The sequence below is a fragment of the Balaenoptera physalus genome (assembly GCF_965194825.1).
Source record: "Balaenoptera physalus genome assembly, chromosome: X".
NCBI classification, from domain to species: Eukaryota; Metazoa; Chordata; class Mammalia; order Artiodactyla; family Balaenopteridae; genus Balaenoptera; species Balaenoptera physalus.
The window spans coordinates 101,487,422-101,508,740 of NC_138903.1; the positions used below are offsets into that span (position 1 = coordinate 101,487,422).

The 21,319-nt window shown below is 34.9% G+C and overlaps 1 protein-coding gene and 1 pseudogene across 2 annotated transcripts in view; one reads left to right on the forward strand and one right to left on the reverse strand.

Annotated features, from left to right (window-relative positions):
- LOC309652066 (mitogen-activated protein kinase 6 pseudogene) overlaps positions 1–21,319 on the reverse strand; it is a 52,735-nt pseudogene that overhangs the window by 27,890 nt on the left and 3,526 nt on the right. The window contains exons 2-3 of the transcript XR_014268785.1: positions 15,621–16,601; positions 1,548–1,687 (exon numbers count right to left, since the gene is read on the reverse strand). The product of XR_014268785.1 is annotated as a mitogen-activated protein kinase 6 pseudogene (transcript). The remainder of the gene's footprint in view (positions 1–1,547; positions 1,688–15,620; positions 16,602–21,319) is intronic.
- The window catches only part of HTR2C (5-hydroxytryptamine receptor 2C), a 55,622-nt gene that overhangs the window by 17,418 nt on the left and 16,885 nt on the right, over positions 1–21,319 (forward strand). The gene's annotated exons all lie outside the window — the stretch shown is intronic.

Sequence of the window (21,319 nt, forward strand, 5' to 3'; positions counted from 1 at the left end):
CATGGCACTGACAGATTGGGTGTCTGGTGAAGTCCCACTTCCTAGATGGCCATCTTTTCACTCTAACCTCACATGGCAGAAAGGCAAGGGAGCTTTCTCTAGCCTCTTTTATAGGGCACTAATATCATTCATGAGCACTCTGCTTTAGTGACTTAATCACTTCCCAAAAGCCCCACCTCCTAATAGCACCTTGGGGGTTAGGATGTCAACATATGAATTTTGAGAGGGACACAATCATTCAGACCATAGCAATGGTCCTGGCACCTTTGTTGAAAATTAGCTGATTATAGATACATAGGTCTACTTGTGCACTCTCAATTCTATTCCAGTGATCTATATGTCTGTTTTTACGTCTGTACCTCATGGTCTTGATTATCATTATTTTGTAGTAAGTTTTAAAATCAGAAAGTGTGAGTTCTCATACTATGTTCTATTTCAAGATTATTTTGGCTATTCTGGGTCCTTTGCAATTCCATGTGAATTTTAGAATTGGCTTGTCAATTTCTACATACAAAGAAGTCAGCTGGGATGCTGAAAGGAATTGCGTTGACTCTTTAGATCACTTTGGAGAGTATTGCCATCTCAACAATTTTAAATCTTCTAATCCATAGACATAAGCTTTTTTCCATTCATTTAAATTATTTACTTTCATTCAACAGTTTTGTACTCTTCAATTTAAAAGTTTTAGATTTCTTTTGTTAAATTTATTCCTAAGTACTTTATTCTTTTCAGTGCTATTGTAAATTGCATTGGGTTTTTTTTTGAATTTTATTTTATTTTTTTTATACAGCAGGTTCTTATTAGTTATCTATTTTATACATATTAGTGTATATATGTCAAGCCCAGTCTCCCAGTTCATCCCACCAACCACCCCCCGCCCGCTTTCCCCCCTTGGTTGCATTGTTTTCTTAATTTCATTTATTGGATTGTTCATTGCTAGTGTATAGAAATTTAATTGAATACCAAAATAATAGCACACTGAATGTGGCAACATTTTAAAAAATTACATACCATGATCAAGTGGAATTTATCCCAGATAGGAAAGGTTGGTTTAACATCAATAGAATAAAAAACAAAAACCACATGATCATCTCAATATATGTATAAATAGCATTTGAAAAAATGTCCATTTTTTAAAATTGAAATATTATTGATGTATAAAATTGTTTAAGGTGCACAGCATGTTGGTTTGATACATTTATATATTGCAATATGATTGTCACTGTAGTGTTAGCTAACACCTCTATCACATCATATAATAGCCATTACTTTTTTTGTGTTAAGAACAATTAAGATCTAGTCTCTTAGCTACTTTGAAGTTTATAATACAGTATTGTTGACTATAATCACAATGCTGTGTGTTAGCTCTCCAGGACATATGTATCTACTAGCTCCAAGTCTGTACCTTTAAAAAACATATCCCCAATTCCCTCACCCACCAGCCTCTGGTAACCACCATTCTGCTCTCTGTTTTTACAGGTTTGGCTTTCTTAGATCCCACATATAAGTGAAATGATATAATATTTGTCTTTCTCTGTCTTACTTACCTCACTTAGCTTAAAGCCTTCAAGGTCCATCCATGTTGTTGCAAATGGCAGGATTTCCTTCTTTCTCATGGCTTAATAATACTCCATTATATCATATATATCATCCATTGATGGACACACAAGTTGTTCTCATTTCTTGGCTATTGTGAATAATACAAAAATAAACACTGTAGTGAATATATCTCTTTAAAATCCTGTTTTCATTTCCTTTGGATATATATACCCGGAAGGGGAATTGCTGGATCACATGACAGTTCTATTTTGAATTATTTGAACAACTTCCATATTTTTTTCCATAGTGGCTGCAACAATTTACATTTCCTCCAACAATGTGCAAGTGTTCTCTTATCACCACATCCTCTCCAACACTTATTATCTATTGTCTTCTTGATGATAGCCATTCTAACAAGTGCGAGGTGATATCTTATTTTGTGTTTTTTTAAATATATATTTATTTATTAGGTTGCACCTGGTCTTAGTTGTGGCAGGTGGACTCCTTAGTTGTGGCTCCAGGGCTCCTTAGTTGTGACTCACCAGCTCCCTGGTTGTGGCATGAGAAGTCTTAGTTGCAGCATGCATGTGGGATCTAGTTCCCTGACCAGGGATTGAACCCGGGCCCCCTGCATTGGGAGCACGGAGTGTTATCCACTGCGCCACCAGGGAAGTCCTTCTTATTGTGGTTTTGATTTACATTTTCCTGATGATTAGTAATGCTGAGCATCTTTTTATGTACCTAATGGCTATTTATATGTCTTTTTTTGAAAAAAAAAGTCTACTTGGTTCCTGTGCCCATTTTTTATTGTGTTGTTTGTTTTTATAAAATTCAGTTGTATGAGTTCTTTATATATTTTGAATATTAACCCCTTATCTGATATATTGTTTGCAAATATTCTCTCCCATTTCATAGGTTGCCTTTTCATTTTTTGATTTATTTTTTGCTGTGAAGAATCTTTTTTTAGTTTGATGTAATCCTAGTTGTTGATCTTAGCTTTTGTTGTTTGTGCTTTTGGTATCATACCAAAAAAATTATTGCCCAGTCCAATGTCAAGGAGCTTCTTCCTCCTTTTCTTCTAGGAGTTTTATGGCATCAGGTCTTATGTTTAAATCTTTAATTCACTGCTAGTTAACTTTTTGATTGATGTAAGATAGGGGTGCAATTTTATTTTTCTGCATGTGGTTATGCAATTTTTCCAACACTATTTGTTGAAGAGACTATCCTTTCCCCATTGAGTGTTCTTGGCGCCACATCAAATATTAGTTGACCATATATGTAGATGTTAATTTGGGGGCTTTCTATTCTGTTCCATTGGTCTATGTGTCTATTTTTATGCCAGTACCATACCATTTAAATTACTTTGCAGTATATTTTGAAGTGTGATGTCTCCAGTTCTGTTCTTCTTTCTCATGATTCTTTGGCTATTTAGGGCCTTTTGTGGATCCATACAAATTTTAGGATTGCTTTTTCTATTTATGTGAGAAATGCCAATGGAATTTTATAGGGGTTGCATTGAATCTATAAATGGGTTTAGTAGTATGGACATTTTAGCAATATTAATTCTTCCAATCCATGAACATGGGGTAACTTTCCATTTGTTTGTGTCCTTTTAAATTTCTTTCATCAAGGTCTTATAGTTTATATTGAACAGATCTTTCACTTACTTGATTAAATTTATTCCTAAGTATTTTATAGTTTTTGAAGTTATTGTGAATGGGATAGTTTTCTTTATTCCTTTTTCAGATGTTTTGTTATTTGTGTATACAAATGCAACTGATTTCTTTTTTTTCCCCTCTTTTTTGGATTTCCTTCCCATTTAGGTCACCACAGAGCACTGAGTAGAGTTCCCTGTGCTATACAGGAGGTTCTCATTAGTTATCTATTTTATACATAGTAGTGTATATGTGTCAATCCTAATCTCCCAATTCATCCCACCCCCCCTTCTAAATCCAATATCAGCGACCAATAAATATAGTTTACTTATATTGACTTCTCTTTTCACTGATTGTGGTTCCCACCTTTCTGTTCCTTTGGATAACTAATAACTTTTGATTTAAAACTGGACATTTTTATACTTTGTGATATTCTGGAGTTTGTTTTCTCTTGTGAAGATTATTGTTTTTGCCTTATAGTAGGCAGTTACCTTTCTGTACTCAAACTATAAAACTTGTGTCCCTCACATTATGCAGCATCTAATGCCTCTGCTCAGTTTTCTTGGCTTCCAGCTCCTACTTTTTTAGTGTACTCCTCTTATATTTCTTCTGTGCCTGCGTAGTTTAAAGATCAGTCAACAATTGAGGTAGAGTTTATATACAGATTTACAGGTGTTATTGAGGAATTCTGTATCTATGTATATAAATGATATTGTTCTATAAAAGTCCTATCAGATAAAGTCATCAGGTTTTCATATCAGGGTTATGCTGGCCTCATAACATTAGTGAGGGGTATTTCTTACTTTTCCATTTGTGTAAATTTGATGTTTCTCTCTTAAATGTTTGAAAGAATTAATCAATGAAGCCATTTGGATTTGGAGAAGTTTTTAAATATTAGTTCAATTACTTTAATAGATGAAGAGAAATTTCAATTTTCTATTTCTTTCCATTTTGACTCACTTTAGTTCATAGCCAGTGAATAAGGCAAATATAAATAATAGAGATAACAAAGATTGGGAGAATGGTGGTGCAGTGGTTAAAAATCCACCTGCCAATGCAGGGGACATAGGTTTGAGTCTGGTCTGGGAAGATCCCACATGCTGCGGAGCAACAAAGCCCGTGCACCACAACTAGTGGGCCTGTGAGCCACAACTACTTAGCCCGCGTGCCACAACTGCTGAAGCCCGCACTCCTAGAGCCTGTGCTCTGCAACAAGAGAAGCCACCGCAGTGAGAAGCCCACGCACCACAACGAAGAGTAGCCCACGCTCACCACAACTAGAAAAAGCCCACATGCAGCAACAAAGACCCAACACAGCCAAAAATAAAAAAAATTAAATAAAATGTTCCCAGGTGACGCCAATGCCACCGGCCACAGACCATACATTAAAGAGCAAGGGGTAACATAGTCGTTTAGGTTAATAAATAAATAAATTTATAAAAAAAAGAAAAAGATTGGGGGAAAAGTTAAAACATTTTAACTTGAAGATAACAATTGTCTATGTGGAAACTCTTAAGGAATCTATTATACTAAAAAGAAAACTACTAATATAAATAAGTAAATTTAGCAAGATATGACTGTATGTGTCTTCATATTTAAAGTTCATCTCTTTTAGACAGTGATTGTCTTGCTTTTTTATCCTACTATAAAAAGTGCTGTCTTCTAACTGGAGTATTTGGTCCAATTACATTTTATATAATTATTGATATGACTGGATTTAAGTCTGACATCTTTTTCTTTGCTTTCTATTTATTTCATTTGATTTTTGTTCCTCTGTCCTTCTTTTCTTGCTTTCTGTTCTGTTTACCAAATATTATTAACATTACATTTCAGTTCCTTTATTGTTTTTTTAACCACACATCTTTTAAATTATATTTAGTTGATCTAGGTTAATCTAGGAATTACCACATGCTTTCTTAGCTCATAACCATCCTTAAATTCAATAATATACCACTTTCCCACTTCAGACTTCAGAAATGTAAGAAATTTAAAATAGTATAATTTCATTTACCAAGCCTTTTCTTTTTGTTGTTGTTTTCATGTATGCTACTTCTACATATATTACTGACATAACCTTAAATTTAAATTATTTTTGCTTCAAAACCTCATTTATACATTCTAAGAAATTAGGATAAAACAAAAGTTAGTCTTTCACATTTACTTATATATTTACCGTTTCACATGTTCCTCTTTCCTTTAGTAGATCTGAAATTCCACCTGGTATCATTTCCATCAACCTCTAAAGACCTTCCTTTAGCATTTCTTTTAATGAAGATCTATTAGCAACAAATTCTTCCAGCTTTAGTTTATCTGAAAAATGCCTTAATTTTACCCTTATTTTTGAAGGATCTGTTCACTGAACATAAAATTCTGGTTTGACGGCTGTGAGTTTGTATGGTTTATATTTATTCTCTTAAAAGAAAGTTTTATTATCTTCCGTTCTCTATGGAATCTGATGTGAAAGTCCTTGGATATTTCTATATTAATCTTCTCTATGAAATGTGTCATTTTTCTCTGGCTACTTTTTAGATTTCTTATTTATATTGGTTATAAGTACTTTGATTATAATATTCTTATGTTTTGTTTCCTTTGGGTTTATTCTACTAGAGATTTGTTGAGCTTCATAGATCTGTAGGTTAATGCCTTTCACCAAATTTGAGAAGTTTTTACCACTATTTCTTCAAATATTTGCCTGCCCCATTATTTATCCTCTTCTTAGACTCCAGTTTACGTGTGTGTCAGAGTGCTTTATATTGTCCCACAGGTCACTGAAACTCTATTTTTAAATTTTTTTTCTTTTTGTTCTTCTGATTAATTTGTATAAATATCTTCAAGTTCATGGTTCCTTTCTTCTGCCATCTCCACTTGTCTGTTAAACTTATGCAGTTTATTTTTCATTCAAATATTTAACCTTGTAATTCCAAAACTTCCATCCTATTCATTTTACAATTTACATTTCTCTGCTGAGAGTTAGCATCCCTTAACCCATTAGGACCACATTTGCCTTTAAGTCCCTGAACATCTTAATAACAGTTGCTATAAATTCCTTATCTGATCATTCCAATATTAAGTGGTACAGGGAATCTTTTTTCATTGACTGCTTTTTTGTGTAATTAATATCTTAATTTCTTATTTCTTAGCCTATCTATATTTTTGTAATTTTATGCAGGGCACTGTAAATGATACATTGCAAAGAGTCTGGAATGTGTTGTTTCTTTTAAAGAGTGTTCAATTTGGGGGTGGCATGCTATTAATTTATTGTCTGTTCTTGATCCTGCTGAGGTTCAGTTTTAGTCTTTATTATGGTGCATCTTTTAAGGCCATGATCCTTACTGCTAGGCATGGCTGTTCCTTCGTTTCAGCTGAATCCTCAAGATGTTAGTGATGTGTTAATGTGGTGTCTCCCTTCTGGCTGGGCCAGACTCTAACTTCTAGGTCTGTGTAACTTCTATATATTTGTTATGCTCTTGTCCCCATAGCTACCACTCTCTGCTAGGCCTTATGGAGTCTCATTTGCAGATGTGCACCCGAGCCCTCAATCAAATTCCTGGAGGGTATGCTCACAAATACTTCTTGGTCTCCTCCTCTGCATGGTTCCCTCTTCTCTTATATCTTTCCCAGAAAGTCCCAGGTGCTTTGGCAGCCCTGAACTCTGATCTCTGCCTGCTTATTTCAGCAAGAGAGCCCATCCCTTTTTGGGCTCCATTTCCCTGTGTCACAATCAAGAAATTGTCTCCAGTTAGAGAGGGGTAGAGTGAATAAAGGACTTATTTCATGTGTTTCCCTTATCTTAAAAAGCAAAATTCTATACCAAATGCTGACAAATGCCTGAAAAGAGTTGTCTCACATATTCTGTCCAGTTTTATCATTGTGTTTGGAAGGATGGCAAGTCTGATGCCAAGGACTCTGTCATGGCTGAAAAAAATAAGTCCAATTTAAAAAAGTTTGTTTCATCATTTTGCTTAAATTTGAGTGATATGTATTGACCTTCTTCAAGTTCATTGATCATTACTTCTATTGATCCCATCCAATGATTTTTCTTAATTTTAAATAATGAATTTTTTCAGTTTTAGAGGCTTTCCTCTTTTCTTTAGTTTCCACATCTATCCTGAAATTCCCACCTCTACAACCATATGTTTACATTTTCTAGTAGATGATTTAATATATTTATCATAGTTAAAGCTCTTGTCTGTTAATTTCAAGATCTGGGTCATGTGTGGATCTATTTCTATTGTTATTTTTTTTCTTTATTATGGGTCACATTTTTCTGTTTCTTTGTATATTTAGTAATTTTATACACATACTCTTATGGAGGCCTTGTTTTTGCTTTTTTATGGTGGGTTCCAGGTTTGCTTTTATTCCTAGGTCAAATCCTTTATTCTCAAGAAATTGGCTTTTTTCCTAAGGCATGCTCCTTCTGAGTATAAATGAAAAGGCCAGGGTGTTTACTAAGCTTTCCTAATTTGGGGTGATGCAAACTCCCAACTCTGTTTCCTTTTCAGTAGAAAACTGTTGAGATCTCTATTAAATATTTTCAACCTCTCAAATGTTGCTTGCTCCATGAGTTCCTTGGAGAGTCACAAATAAAGGACTCAGGTGTCAAAGAAGAATGTGAGGGAATTTTGTATAGAAATTTTAAGCCCCCTCCTGCCTGTACCTTGTCCTCTTTCTGATTGCGCAGTCCCTTGTAGTTTCTACCTGCTTTTGTTCACTCTCAAGTATCTTCGCATGTTGGGTGTTTTAAATTTTGTTCAGGCTTTTGATTGTTGTCAGCAGGAGACCTAGTCTTCTATAAACTATTCCACCATTATTAGAAAATGATAGTATTTACTTACGAGTCCTTATAGTTTTTTGTGGCAGGAAGTTAAATCTGACTCTGATACCTGCTACTGCATCATGACTATAGCTGGGAGTTTGTACATTTTGATGGTCAAAAAAATGTGCATTTTTTCTTCTAGTTTTATTGAGATATAATTGACGTACAGCACTGTATAAATTTAAGGTGTACAGCATAATGGTTTGACTTACATGCACCATGAAAAGATTACCAAAATAAGTTTAGTGGATATCCATCATCTCATATAGATACAAAATTTAAAAAATAAAAGTTTTTTTCCTTTTGATGTGAACTCTTTACTCTCTTAATAACTTTCATATATAACATACAGCAGAGTTAATTATATTTATCATGCTGTACATTGTGCCCCTAGTACTTATTTGTCTTATAAGTGGAAGTTTGTACCTTTTGACTGTCTTCATCCAATTCCCCCTCCTCCCACCTCCCGCCTCTGGTAACCACAAATCTGATCTCTTTTTCTATGAGTTTGTTTATTTGTTTTTGAAGTGTAATTGACCTACAACACTATGTTGGTTCCTGGTACACAACATAGTGATTCAATATTTCTATACATTTCAAATTGGTCACCATGAGAAATCTAGTTACAGTATGTCACCATACAAAGATATTACTTAATTATTGACTATATACACCACACTGTACATTTTATACTCATGACTCATTTATTTTGTAACTGGAAGTTTGTACCTCTTAATCTCCCTCACCAATCCTCTCCTTCCCTACCCCCCTCCCCTCTGGAAACAACCTGTTTGGTCTCTGTATCTATGACTCTGTTTCTGTTTTGCTATGTTTGTTCATTTTGTTTTTTAGATTCCACATATAAGTGAAATCATACATTATTTTGTCTTTCTCTGACATTTCACTTAGCAAAATACCCTCTATGTCCATCCATGTTGTCATAAATGACAAGATTTCATTCTTTTTATGGCTGAGTAATGTTCCATTGTGTGTGTGTGTGTGTGTGTGTGTGTGTGTGTGTGTATATATATATATATATATATATATGTATATATACCACATCTTCTTTATCCTTTCATTTATTGATGGGCAGTTGGGTTGCTTCCATATCTTGGCTATTATAAATAACACTGCCATGAACCGGGAGGGCATATATCTTTTCAAATTAGTGTTTTTGTTTTCTTTGAATAAATACCCAGGGGTAGAATTGCTGGATTGTACAGTAGTTCTATTTTTAAATTTCTTGAGAAATCTCCATACTGTTTTCCATAGTGGCTGCACCAATTTACATTCCCACCAACAGTACACAATTGTTCCCTTTTCTTCACATCCTCACCAACAATGATTATTTGTTGTCATTTTGATAACAGCCATTCTGACAGGAGTGAGGTGGCATCTCATTGTGGTTTTGGCTTGCATTTCCCCAGTGATTAGTGATATTGAGGAACTTTTCATGTGCCTGTTGGCCATCTGTATATCTTCTTTGGAAAAATGTCTGCTTAGGTCCTCTGCCAATTATTCTAATGGGCTATTTACTTTTTATGTGAGTTGTGTGAGTTCTTTGTATATTTTGCAGATAACCCCTTATTAGTTACATCATTTATCTTCTCCCATTCAGTAGGCAGCCTTTTCACTTTGTTGATAATTTCCTTTGTTCTGCAAAAGCTTTTTAGTTTGATGTAGTTCCATTTGTTTATTTTTGCCTTGTTGGCCTTGCCTGAGGAGACTTATTCAAAAAAAATATTGCTAAGACCAATGTTAAGGAGCACACTGCCTACATTTTCTTCTAGGAGCTTTATGGTTTCAGGTCTTACATTTAAGTCTTCAATCTATTTTGAGTTTATTTTCATACGAGGTGTGAAAGTAGTCCAGTTTGATTCTTGTACATGTAGCTGTCCAGTTTTACCGACACCATTTATTGAAGAGGCTGTCTTTTCTCCATTGTATATTCTTGACTCCTCTATCATAGATAAATTGACCATATAACTGTGAATTCATTCCTAGGTTCTCTATTCTTTTCCGTTGACCTAAGTGTATGTTTTTTGAGCCAGTACCATACTATTTTGATTACTGTAGATTTGTAGTGTAGTTAGAAATCAGGGAGCATGATACCACCAGCTTTGTTCTTTTTTCTCAAGATAGTTTTGGCTATTCAGGGTCTTTTGTGTTTCCATACAAATTGGGAAATTTTTTGTTCTAGTTCTGTAGGAAATGCCTTTTGGTATTTTGATAGGGATTGCATTGAATCCGTAGATTGCCTTGGGTAGTATGGTCATTTTAACAATATTAATTCTTCCAGTTCATGAACACGGTATATCTTTCCATCTGTTTGTTTCATCTTCAATTTCTTTCATCAGTGTCTTATAGTTTTCCAATACATGTCTTTTATCTCCTTAGTTAGACTTAATGTTAGGTATTTTGTTCTTTTTGATGCTATTATAAATGGAATTGTTTCCTTAATTTCTCTTTCTGATAGTTTGCTGTTAGTGTATAGAAATGCAACAGATTTATGCATATTAATTTTGTATCCCACAACTTTACCAAATTCATTGATGAGTTCTAGTAGTTTTTGTAGAAATCTTTATGCATCTATATATAATATCATGTCATCTGCAAACAGTGACAGTTTTACCTTTTCCATTCCAATTTGTATTCTTTTTATTTTTTTTCTTGCCTGATTGCTGTGGCTAGGAATTCCAATACTATGCTGAATAAAAGTGGTGAGAGTGGGGCATCATTCTCTTTGTTTCTGATCTTAGAGGAAGTGCTTTTAGCTTTTAACCACTGAGTATGTTGTTAGCTGTGGGCTCGTCATATATGGCCTTTTATGTTGACTTATGTTCCCTCTATACTCACTTCCTGGAGAGTTTTTATCATAAATCAATGTTGAATTTTGTCAAAAGCTTTTTCTGTATCTATTGAGAGGATCATATGATTTTTATTCTTCAATTTGTTAATGTGGTATATGACATGCTTGATGTTTGAATACTGAACCATCCTTGCATCCCTGGGATAAACCCCATTTCAGCATGGTCTATTATTCTTTTAATGTATTGTTGAATTCAGCTTGCTAATATTTTGTTAAGGATGTTTTTGTACCTATGTTCATCAGTTCTATTTGTCTGTAATTTTCTTTTATTGTGATATCTTTTCTGGTTTTGGCAGCAGGACGATGCTGGCCTTTTGGAATGAATTTGGAAACATTCCTTCCTCTTCAAGTTTTTGGAATAGTCTGAGAAGGATAGACTAACTCTTTTCTAAATATTTGGTAGAATACCCCTTTGTCACCATCTGTTCCTGGAATTTTGTTTTATTACTGACTCAACTTTATTACTCAAATTGGTCTGTTCATATTTTCTATTTCTTCCTGATTCAGTCTTGGGAGGTACGTTTCTAGGAATTTATCCATTTCTTCTAAGTTGTCCATTTTATTGGTATAGACTTGTTCATAGTAATATTTTATGATCCTTTGTAGTTCTGTGATGTTGACTTAACTTCCCATTTTTCATTTCTGAATTTATAGTTTTGAACCCCCTCTTATTTTTTTCTTCATGAGTCTGGCTAAAGGTTCATCAATTTTGTTTATCTTTCTAAAGAACAAGCTCTTAGTTTTATTATCTTTTCTATTTTTTTTTTTTAGTCTCTATTTTATTTATTTCTACTCTGATATTTATGCTTTCTTTCCTTCTACTAACTTGGGGTTTTGTTCTATTTCTAGTTCATTTAGTGTAAGGTTTGGTTGTATATTTGAGATTTTCTGGTTTCCTGAGGCAGGCTTGTATCACTATAAACTTCCCTTCTAGAACTGCTTTTGCTGCATCACATAGATTTTGGATCATTGTGCTTTCATTTTCATTTGTCTCCAGGTATTTTTTGATCTCCTCTTTGATTTCTTCAGAGACCTATTGGTTACTTAGCAGCATATTGTTTAGCCTCCATGTGTTTGATTTTTGCAGTTTTTATCTTGCAGTTGATTTATGATCTCATAGTGTTGCAATGTGATGTTTAATATGATTTCAATCTTCTTCAATTTACTAAGATTTGTTTTGTAGCTTAGCATGGGATCTACCCTGGAGAATGTTCCATGTGCACTTGAAAAGAATGTGTATTCTGCTGCTTTGGATGGAATGTTCTATATAAATCTATTAGGTCCATCCAGTATAATGTATCATTTAAGGCCAGTGTTTCCTTATTGATTTTTGGTCTGGATGATCTGTCCATTGATGTAAGTGGAGTGTTAAAATCCCCTACTATTATTGTGTTCCTGTCAATTCCTCCCTTTATCTGTTAATATTCACTTTACACATTTAGGTGCTCCTATGTCAGGTGCATATATATTTACAATTGTTATATCTTCTTTTGGATTGATCCCTTGATCCTTATGTAATGTCCTTCTTTGTCTCTTGTAACAGTTTTCATTTTAAAGTTTATTTTTTTGTGGTATAAGTATTTCTGTGCTGGCTTTCTTTTCATTTCTATTTGCCTGGAATAACTTCTTCCATCCCCTCAGTTTCATTCTCTTGTCTTTAGATCTCAAGTGAGTCTCTTGTAGGCAGCATAGTGATGGGGCTTATTTTTGTATCTGTTCAGCCACTCTATGTCTTTTGATTGGAACATTAATTCATTTACATTTAAGTAATTATTGATAGGTATGTACTTATTGCCATTTTGTTCATTGTTTTGGGGTTGTTTTGTAGTTCTATTTTATTCATTTATACTTCTTTTGTTCTCTTCCCTTTTGATTCGATAACTATCTTTAGTGTTATGTTTGGACTTCTTTCTCTTTTTGTGTGTATTTCTATTATAGATTTTGTTTGTGGTTACAACGAGCTTTATACATATCTATATAAATATATGATTATTTTAAGTTGCTATCTCTTAAGTTCAAATGCATTTTAACAAACCTGAATTTTTATGCCCCTCCCCACTTTTAATGTTTTGGACATCATATTTTACAAATTTTTTGTTTTGTGTATCCCTTAACTACTTACTGTGGATATAGATGATTTTACTACTTTTGTCTTTTAAGCTTCTTACTAATTTCATAAGTGATTGATCTACTACCTTTACTATATATTTGTCTTTAGCAATGAGATTTTCTCCTTTTGTAATTTTCATTTTTCTGGTTGTGGAGTTGTGGTCTTTCTTTTCCAATTAGAGTAGTACCTTTAATATTTCTTCTGAAACTGATTTCATGGTTCTGAATTCTTTTAGCTTTTGCTCATCTGCAAAATTCTTGATCTCTCCTTTAATTCTGAATGACAGCCCTGTTAGGTAGAGTATTCTTGGTAGTAGGTTTTTTCCTTTCATCACTTTTAATGTATCATGCCACTCTTTTTGACCTGCAGAGTTTCTGCTGAAAAGTCAACTGATAGCCTCATGGGAGTTCCCTTGTACGTAACTTGTTGCTTTTCCTTTGGTGCTTTTAAGATTCTCTTTTTATCTTTAATTTTTGCCGTTTTAATTACGATGTGTCTTGGCCTGTTCCTCTTTGAGTTTATCCTGTTTGGGACTCTCTGTGATTCCTGGACCTGGATGTCTGTTTCCTTTCCCAGGTTAGAGAAGTTTTCAGCTCTTATGACTTCAAATAAGTTCCCTGCACCTTTTTCTCTTTCTTCTCTTTCTGGGATCCCTATAATGCAAGTGTTCATAGGCTTGATGTTGTCCCAGAGGTCTCTTAAACTGTCCTGATATTTTAAAAAAATTTTTTTTCTGTTCAGCCTGAGTGATTTCCACTGCTCTGCTTTCCAGTTCCCTGATCTGTTCCTTTGTATCATCTAATCTACTGTTGATTCCTTCTGGTTTATTTTTTATTTCAGTTATTGTATTATTCAGCTTTGCTTGGTTCTTATTTATATTTTCTAACTCTTTGTTTAAAAACTTCTAACGTCTCACTGTGTTTATCCATTCTTCTCCTGAGTTATTTGAGCACCTTCATGATCATTACCTTGAACTCTTTATCAGATAGATTGTTTATCTCCATTTAGTTCTTCTGGGGCTTTATCTTGTTCCTCCTTTAGGCACATATTTCTCTGCTGCCTCATTTTGCCTAATTTGCTGTTTTTATTTCTATGTTTCTGGTAGGTGGGTTACATTTCCTGACCTTGGAGAAGTGGCCTTATGTAGGAGACTTCCTATGCCTTTCAGCAGTGCACTCCCCTCTGGTCACCAGAGCTACATGCTCTAGTGGTGTCATCTATGTGAGCTGCATGGGCCCTTCTTTTGTGGTGGGCTGACTACTATAGGCATGCTTGTAGATAAGGCTGGCCCCCAGTCTGGTTGGTTGCTGGGCCCTGCCTAGTGTGAAGATTGCTGGCTGCTGGTGGGCAGGGCTGTGTCCCGTCATGTCTGGTGGCACAGTCCAGGGGTTCCTGAGGCTAATGCTGGCCTGCTGGTGGGCAGGGCTGGGTCCTGTGCCCTCTGGTGCTAAAATTGGCACTTGCCAGCGCCAGTGTCCTCATGGTAGAATGAGCTCCCCAAAATGGCTGCTGCTAGCATGTATGTCCCCAGGGTGGATCCCAGTTTTCTCCTGCCTCTCCAGGAGGCTAAGATAGCAAGTGGTTATGACCCAGGCTCCTTTCAAATTACTGCTTCTGTCCTGGGTCTCAGAGCTTGTGAGGCTTTGTGTGTGCCAAGAGTGGAGTCTCTTTTTCCTATAGCCCTCAACTTCCCCAAAAGTAAGCCCCACTGGCCTTCAAAGCCAAACATTCTGGGGGTTTGTCTTCTTGGTGCAAGCCCCCTGGGCAGGGACCCCAGCGTGGGGCTTGGACCACTCATTCCTTGGGAAGAACCCTTGCAATTGTAATATCCTCTCATTTGTGGGTTACCTACCCAGGGGGATGGGTCTTGACTATATTGTGTCTCTACCCCTCCAACCTGTCTCATTTTGGTTCTTTCTTTATATCTTTAGTTGTAAAAGATCTTTACTACTAGTCTTCAGGTTGTCCTCATTGATGGTTGTTCTGTAAATAGTTGTAATTTTGATGTTCCTATGAGAGGAGGTGAACTCAGGGCCTTTCTACTTCACCATCTTGGCCACTCCCTCCCTGCATCTTTATTTTAACTAACTTATAACTGAAATTTGGGATTTACTTCAATTACAAATGTAAGCAATAAACCAAAATAGTAATTTGCAATATCTGTAACAGTATCACCAATAGGCATTACAAATACTTGAAAATCATATTCAGTTGTGGCAGATGTCTTGCCATATGATAGATGTTCATCACTATTTCAAATTTCAGGAGCTGTTAGGCCCATTACTAGATCTTGTTATTTAATGTGCTAATTAAAACCTGCATATATTACTGTTTCTAAATTTTATCTTTAATATTTTGATAGCAGAATGTCAAAATAATTTATTTCCTTTGCAATCTCCTGTATGTTATTTTATACATTCAAAACATTATTCTAAGAAGAGATCCTTAGGTACAAAAAGGTTTGGAACCCTTTCCCTAGATTTTTGTATGACTCTTCTTTTCACCAAAGTTCTCCCTAAAAGATCATGACCTTGAAGTTTCCCTTTATAAGAAAGATCCTGTTCCCAACCCACACCTGTCTCCTGAGTTTTAAACAACTATATTCACAGAGAATTCCATATTGATACTCACAAACATCTCTAGCTTTACACAATCCAAAGTGAGTCCATTACTTTCACTGCCAAAATCCTGCTCCTTCATCTATGTTCTTGTGCTTAATGGCATCCCCATCTACCTAATGAAACAAAACAGAAATTTTCATTTACTTATTAACTCTTGCCTCTCCCTCACATGCCACATCCTATCAATCACCATATCCTATCAATGGAACTTCTAAATAGCTCCAAAAATCTGTCTATTCTCCCAATCCCCTCTACTCTTCCCTTAATTTAGACTCTCTTCTTTCCCTTGTATAATAATCTTTTTTTTTTTTTTAACCTGTTACAAGAGAATTGAGGCCACCCTCTACCCAAGTCTTGACTTTCTTCCTGGAACCCATGAGTCTATTTTTTCTCAAGTTCTCAGGGTCTGGCTCCATTACTCAATGTCTTTTTCTCTGCATCTTCAAACTCCCTCTCCTGAATATTTTTCCAATAGCATGTAAGGGTGTTCAACTGTCTGATTTTATCTTTAAGAAAGCTGACTATCCACACTCATCTATCTGCATTTACTCTCCTTATTTCTCACTGCTTTGTGGAATCAACAGATATACATTTAAATCACTTTGTGCATCCAGTTAACAACTCTGTTCTTTTGCCATTTAACACTTTCTTCTCATCTCTCTTCTACCGTTTTGTATAGGGCCCAATAATTTCTGCCACCCATTCATACTACTATGTCTTCTAATAGAAAGGAACAACCAGTCTTTAGTCCTAGTGTAATTTTTCCAACTGTTTCCAACTTTGCCTCCTCAGGGACCTTTACCTATCATCTTAACCTTTCTTTTCTGTATCTTTAAGCTCTTCCACTCTACTGGCTTTCACCTTTAATGCATAAGCATATTATTGTACCTTAAATATAATCTTAGTTTCCTCAATCTTCATTAGCTTGTGAGCAATGTAGAGGAGGAAAAATAATTTTCCCTCTACCCTTCTGAGTTTTTGGCTTAGACTCCTATAATAAAACACAGTTTAACAAGAGAAAACAAACAAATTTATTAACATGTATATTTTATGTATACATGGGAGATACCCAGAAAAACTAAGTAACTCCCCCAAATTGTGCAAGCCATCACCTTAAATACCATCTTCAGCTAAAGACAAATAAAGATGTGGGGTGGGGGAAACCAGTTATAAGAGGTGACCAGGAAAAGCTAGGTAAACAAGGGTTAGGTTTGTTATGCAGAATTAACTGGGCTTCTTCTCCATTGATAAGATTCTCTTATGATTTAGTCATCCTTCTCTTCCAGGTACAGAGAGGAAAATGTTTACTAATGGAGATTTCCTTTGTAAATGCAAATTTCTCTTAGGCTGCTTTCAGAGCTTCTCTTGTGTCTGTCATTTCTCAAAATAATCAACTCAAAATAATCCTTATGCCAAAGACGCATATTTTGGGGTGGCATATTCTGCTACCCATCAGTAGTAATGTTGCCATATTTCGATGTTACCTCAAATTTTACTTCCTCATGCACTCAGCCATATTATAGTTGGACCTCCCTAGGACCTCCCTCACTGTTAAAAAATAAAATTCAACTGAGTAAATTGGAAGATCTAATTGGCTTTATTCAATGATTCATGAATTGGGTAGCATCCCATCTAGTGAATAGATAAGCACTTCAAGGGACTGGACAAAATGGAAGGTTTTTACAGGCAGAAGGAGAGTGGGGCAAGGAAGCTATTAGCAAAAGAAAAGAATTATTTCAGGTTAGGTCATCTTCGTTTGAGGGGAAAGGTAATGGAAGGGGTCTTATTATGCAGATTACATCATTAGTGCTGACCAGGAAATTTCAGATTGCTTAAAAGTCACATTATTGGGAGAAGTTGAGACTGCTATTAAGCCTTGGTTCACTGTCATGGAGGCAGATGACTCCATTTGGTGCTTGCTATTTCTTTTTAACACCCAGCTGTCCACAAACTCTTACCCAAATTTATCTTACAAACCCTGGGCACTCCTTTTGTCACCTCATGAACTGTCTTCTCATGCTTTCCTGCTTACGAAGAATCTTCTTCTTTTAGTTCCACTTCCCTCAAAGTCGTTTAAGGTCTTTTCCTTACTCGATATCCTTCATTCATGCATGCCTAGGTTCCTACTCTTCCCAAAGCTAAAAACTCCTTGAGTTCAAAGTTGACTCTCAACCTGATTCTGACTTCTTTAAAATTCCCCCTGCATCAACACAATACTGATTTATCTGCCAAAGTATGCAAAATGTTTCTCCAACTCTCAGTCACACTTTGTCACCTGAGAACTAAGGCAGCACTGCTTGTGTTTGTTTTGTCTTCTATGTTCTTCTCTGAAAATAGTTCCTTCATCTTCTGCTGTCAATTCCCGTTGTCAAGGGACTCACTTATTACTCCGTGAGGCAAGGGACCACTCCCATCAGCCTGACATTGTGTCATCCTCCTAGGTGTCCTTGAAAAAATTCCTCTCCATGAAAAACTCATGAAAATAGATACCTAGGAGATAGCCCTGCAGTTCAGTAAAAAATTCCCTTAATCTATGTTTTCAATTTGATGTTGGTCAATCTGCTCCAGGAAATGTACTTTATAATCTCTCTTTCCTCTATCTAATTACCATTTATTATTCATCTCTTGGCACTCTGTTTCCTGTCTTCACTACTCCACTATAATTGTTCTCTCTATAATCACCAGTGACCTCCTCATTTTCAAAGACAGAGGAAATGTTTCAAATTCTAGACCCTTCTGTGACATTGGATGCTGTTGAGGATGCCTTGTTCAGAACACTCCCTCTTTTTGCCTGTTATGACATAATTTTTCGTTCACAGTGAACTATTACCATGCTGCTGATAGCCATTTTGCAAATTTTGCTACTGGTAATCTTGATCTTACCAGAAGATGTCAAAAGAAGTTTATCAGACCAGGCTCACACATATGCTGACAATGTAACACTATGTAATGACTACTGTCTGGCCAACACTGATGTAAGATACTATCAATTGTAAGATGCATCACACATTAGAAGATGTTAAAATCTAAAAGAAATGTACATCTAAGAATCATTGGCATATGGTATTATTATCTGACTGAAGAGAATTGATCTGTGTTGCTTGAATTCAAGGCTTCAAGAAATAATGTGAACATCTTTATACATTCTCTGAACTTACTTGCCTTATCTGAAGTAAAATAACTGCACCAAGTTATTTTATGGCTTTTATGAGGCTAGAATAAAATAATGCATATAAAGTATATACTGCAGATACAGTACCAAAGTTAGTAAGCACTCAATAAATGATAGTTAGTAGTCGTGGTAGTCATAGTAACACATATTTTCAATAAAAACTTGAACTATAACTATTACTGAATTCAGTGTTCCTAAAATGTTAAGACTCCACATGTTTATTGAAAGTATTTTTTTCTCTCTGAGTTTAAGTAACCTTAATGAATAGTAATCACTTTTACAGGGTTTTCTGAGAACTAAATGAGATAATGCATGCAAAATATTTGACTGTTTATTGGTTGAAGTAGTACCTGATATTTTCAGCCGAATGTGGATTATAATTTATCTTTGTTGTTTCTAAAATTCTAAAGATGATATAGATTTATCGAAGTTAATTTCAGAAAGACTTAGTAATTCTAGTTAATAATTCCTTCTTTTTATGTTTTTTGTCTGGATTAAATAATATATGAAAGTATATAATAATTATAAAACACATGACTCAGTGTGTGACAAATAAAAAGCACTCAGTAAAAAGTAGTTATTATTATTGCAATTGTTGTTATTTATACCTGATATTTTCTTTCTTTTTTTTTTTTAATGTTTTTATTGGAGTATAATTGCTTTACAATGGTGTGTTAGTTTCTGCTTTATAACAAAGTGAATCAGTTATACATATATCCCCATATCTCTTCCCTCTTGCGTCTCCCTCTCTCCCACCCTCCCTATCCCACCCTTCTAGCTGGTCACAAAGCACCGAGCTGATCTCCCTGTGGTATGCAACTGCTTCCCACTAGCTATCTATTTTACTTTTGGTAGTGTATATATGTCCATATATACACTACCACTCTCTCACTTTGTCCCAGCTTACCCTTCCCCCTCCCAGTGTCCTCAAGTCCATTCTCTAGTAGGTCTGCGTCTTTATTCCTGTCTTGCCCCTAGGTTCTTCATGACCTTTTTTTTTTTTTTTTTTTAAGATTCCATATATATGTGTTAGCATACGGTATTTGTTTTTCTCTTTCTGACTTAGTTGACTCTGTATGACAGACTCTAGGTCCATCCACCTCACTACAAATAACTCAATTTCATTTCTTTTTATAGCTGAGTAATATTCCATTGTATATATGTGCCACATCTTCTTTATCCTTTTGAATTATGGTTTTCTCAGGGTATATGCCCAGTAGTGGGATTGCTGGGTCGTATGGTAGTTCTATTTTTAGTTTTTTGAGGCACCTCCATATTGTTCTCCATAGTGGCTGTATCAATTTACATTCCCACCAACAGTGCAAGAGGGTTCCCTTTTCTCCACACCCTCTCCAGCATTTATTGTTTGTAGATTTTTGGATGATGGCCATTCTGACCCGTGTGAGATGATATCCCATTGTAGTTTTGATTTGCATTTCTCTAATGATTAATGATGTTGAGCATTCTTTCATGTGTTTGTTGGCAATCTGTATATCTTCTTTAGAGTTCATTTTCACTTTTTCTCCTTGGACAAATCAAAGGTTTAAAAATATCAAATACTGCTCCATTATACTTGCTAAATTAATTTAACTTTTCTGAAGTTAACTTCACCGAATAACATGCGCCTTTCATAATTTTTACGACAATGAGTGAGATGATGCATGTAAAATATTTAGTTGCTATTATTGATGTTGTTTATGTTTACCCTGACATAACATCACCTGAATTTCTACTAGCTGACAAATTTAAAATACTGAGAAAGACTTTATAAATTTGCTGAATTTAACTCTCCAGGGCTTATGTAACTTCATCCATTAATATAGAACAGCAGCTCTCAAACTCTTTGGTGTCAGGACCTATTTATACTTTTCAAAATAATTGAAGACCTCAAAGAGCTTTTGTTTGTGTGGATTATATCTATTGATATTTATTATAATATAAATTAAAACTGAGAAATGTTCAACGTATTTATGAATCATTTCATTTTAAATAACAGTAATGAATCCATTTAATATTAACATAAATATTTTTTATAAAAATAGACTATATTTCCCAAAAATACTTGAGAGAAGGCCGACATTGTTTTACAGTTTTAAAATCTCTTTAATATTTAGTTTTAGGGAAATATAGTTGGATACTCATTTATGTATCTGCTTTCAACCTGTTTTACGTTATTTGGGTTGAAGTTTATAAAGAAAATGCAGTTTTAAAGATAAATAGCTGGAAAAGGGAAACATAGCAAACTCTCTAAAAGAGTATCAGAGGCCTCCCAGGGTCCCTGAACCACACTTTGAAAACTGCTGACATACTTTTAATTTTTTTTTAAGTATTGATTAAGATAATCTGTACAATAGGTACTGTTATTAATGCTGTTTAGTTGCTATTATTTATATATCATTTCCAGATACTGACAAAAGAACTTGAGTTTCTTGTTTTGTTGACTGCATTCACAGTTTCTAAAACAACAAAAACAAATAAAACTAGTGATGATATAGATTTGGTAAAATGGTTAAGCTCCTTCACCAAATAATATCTGT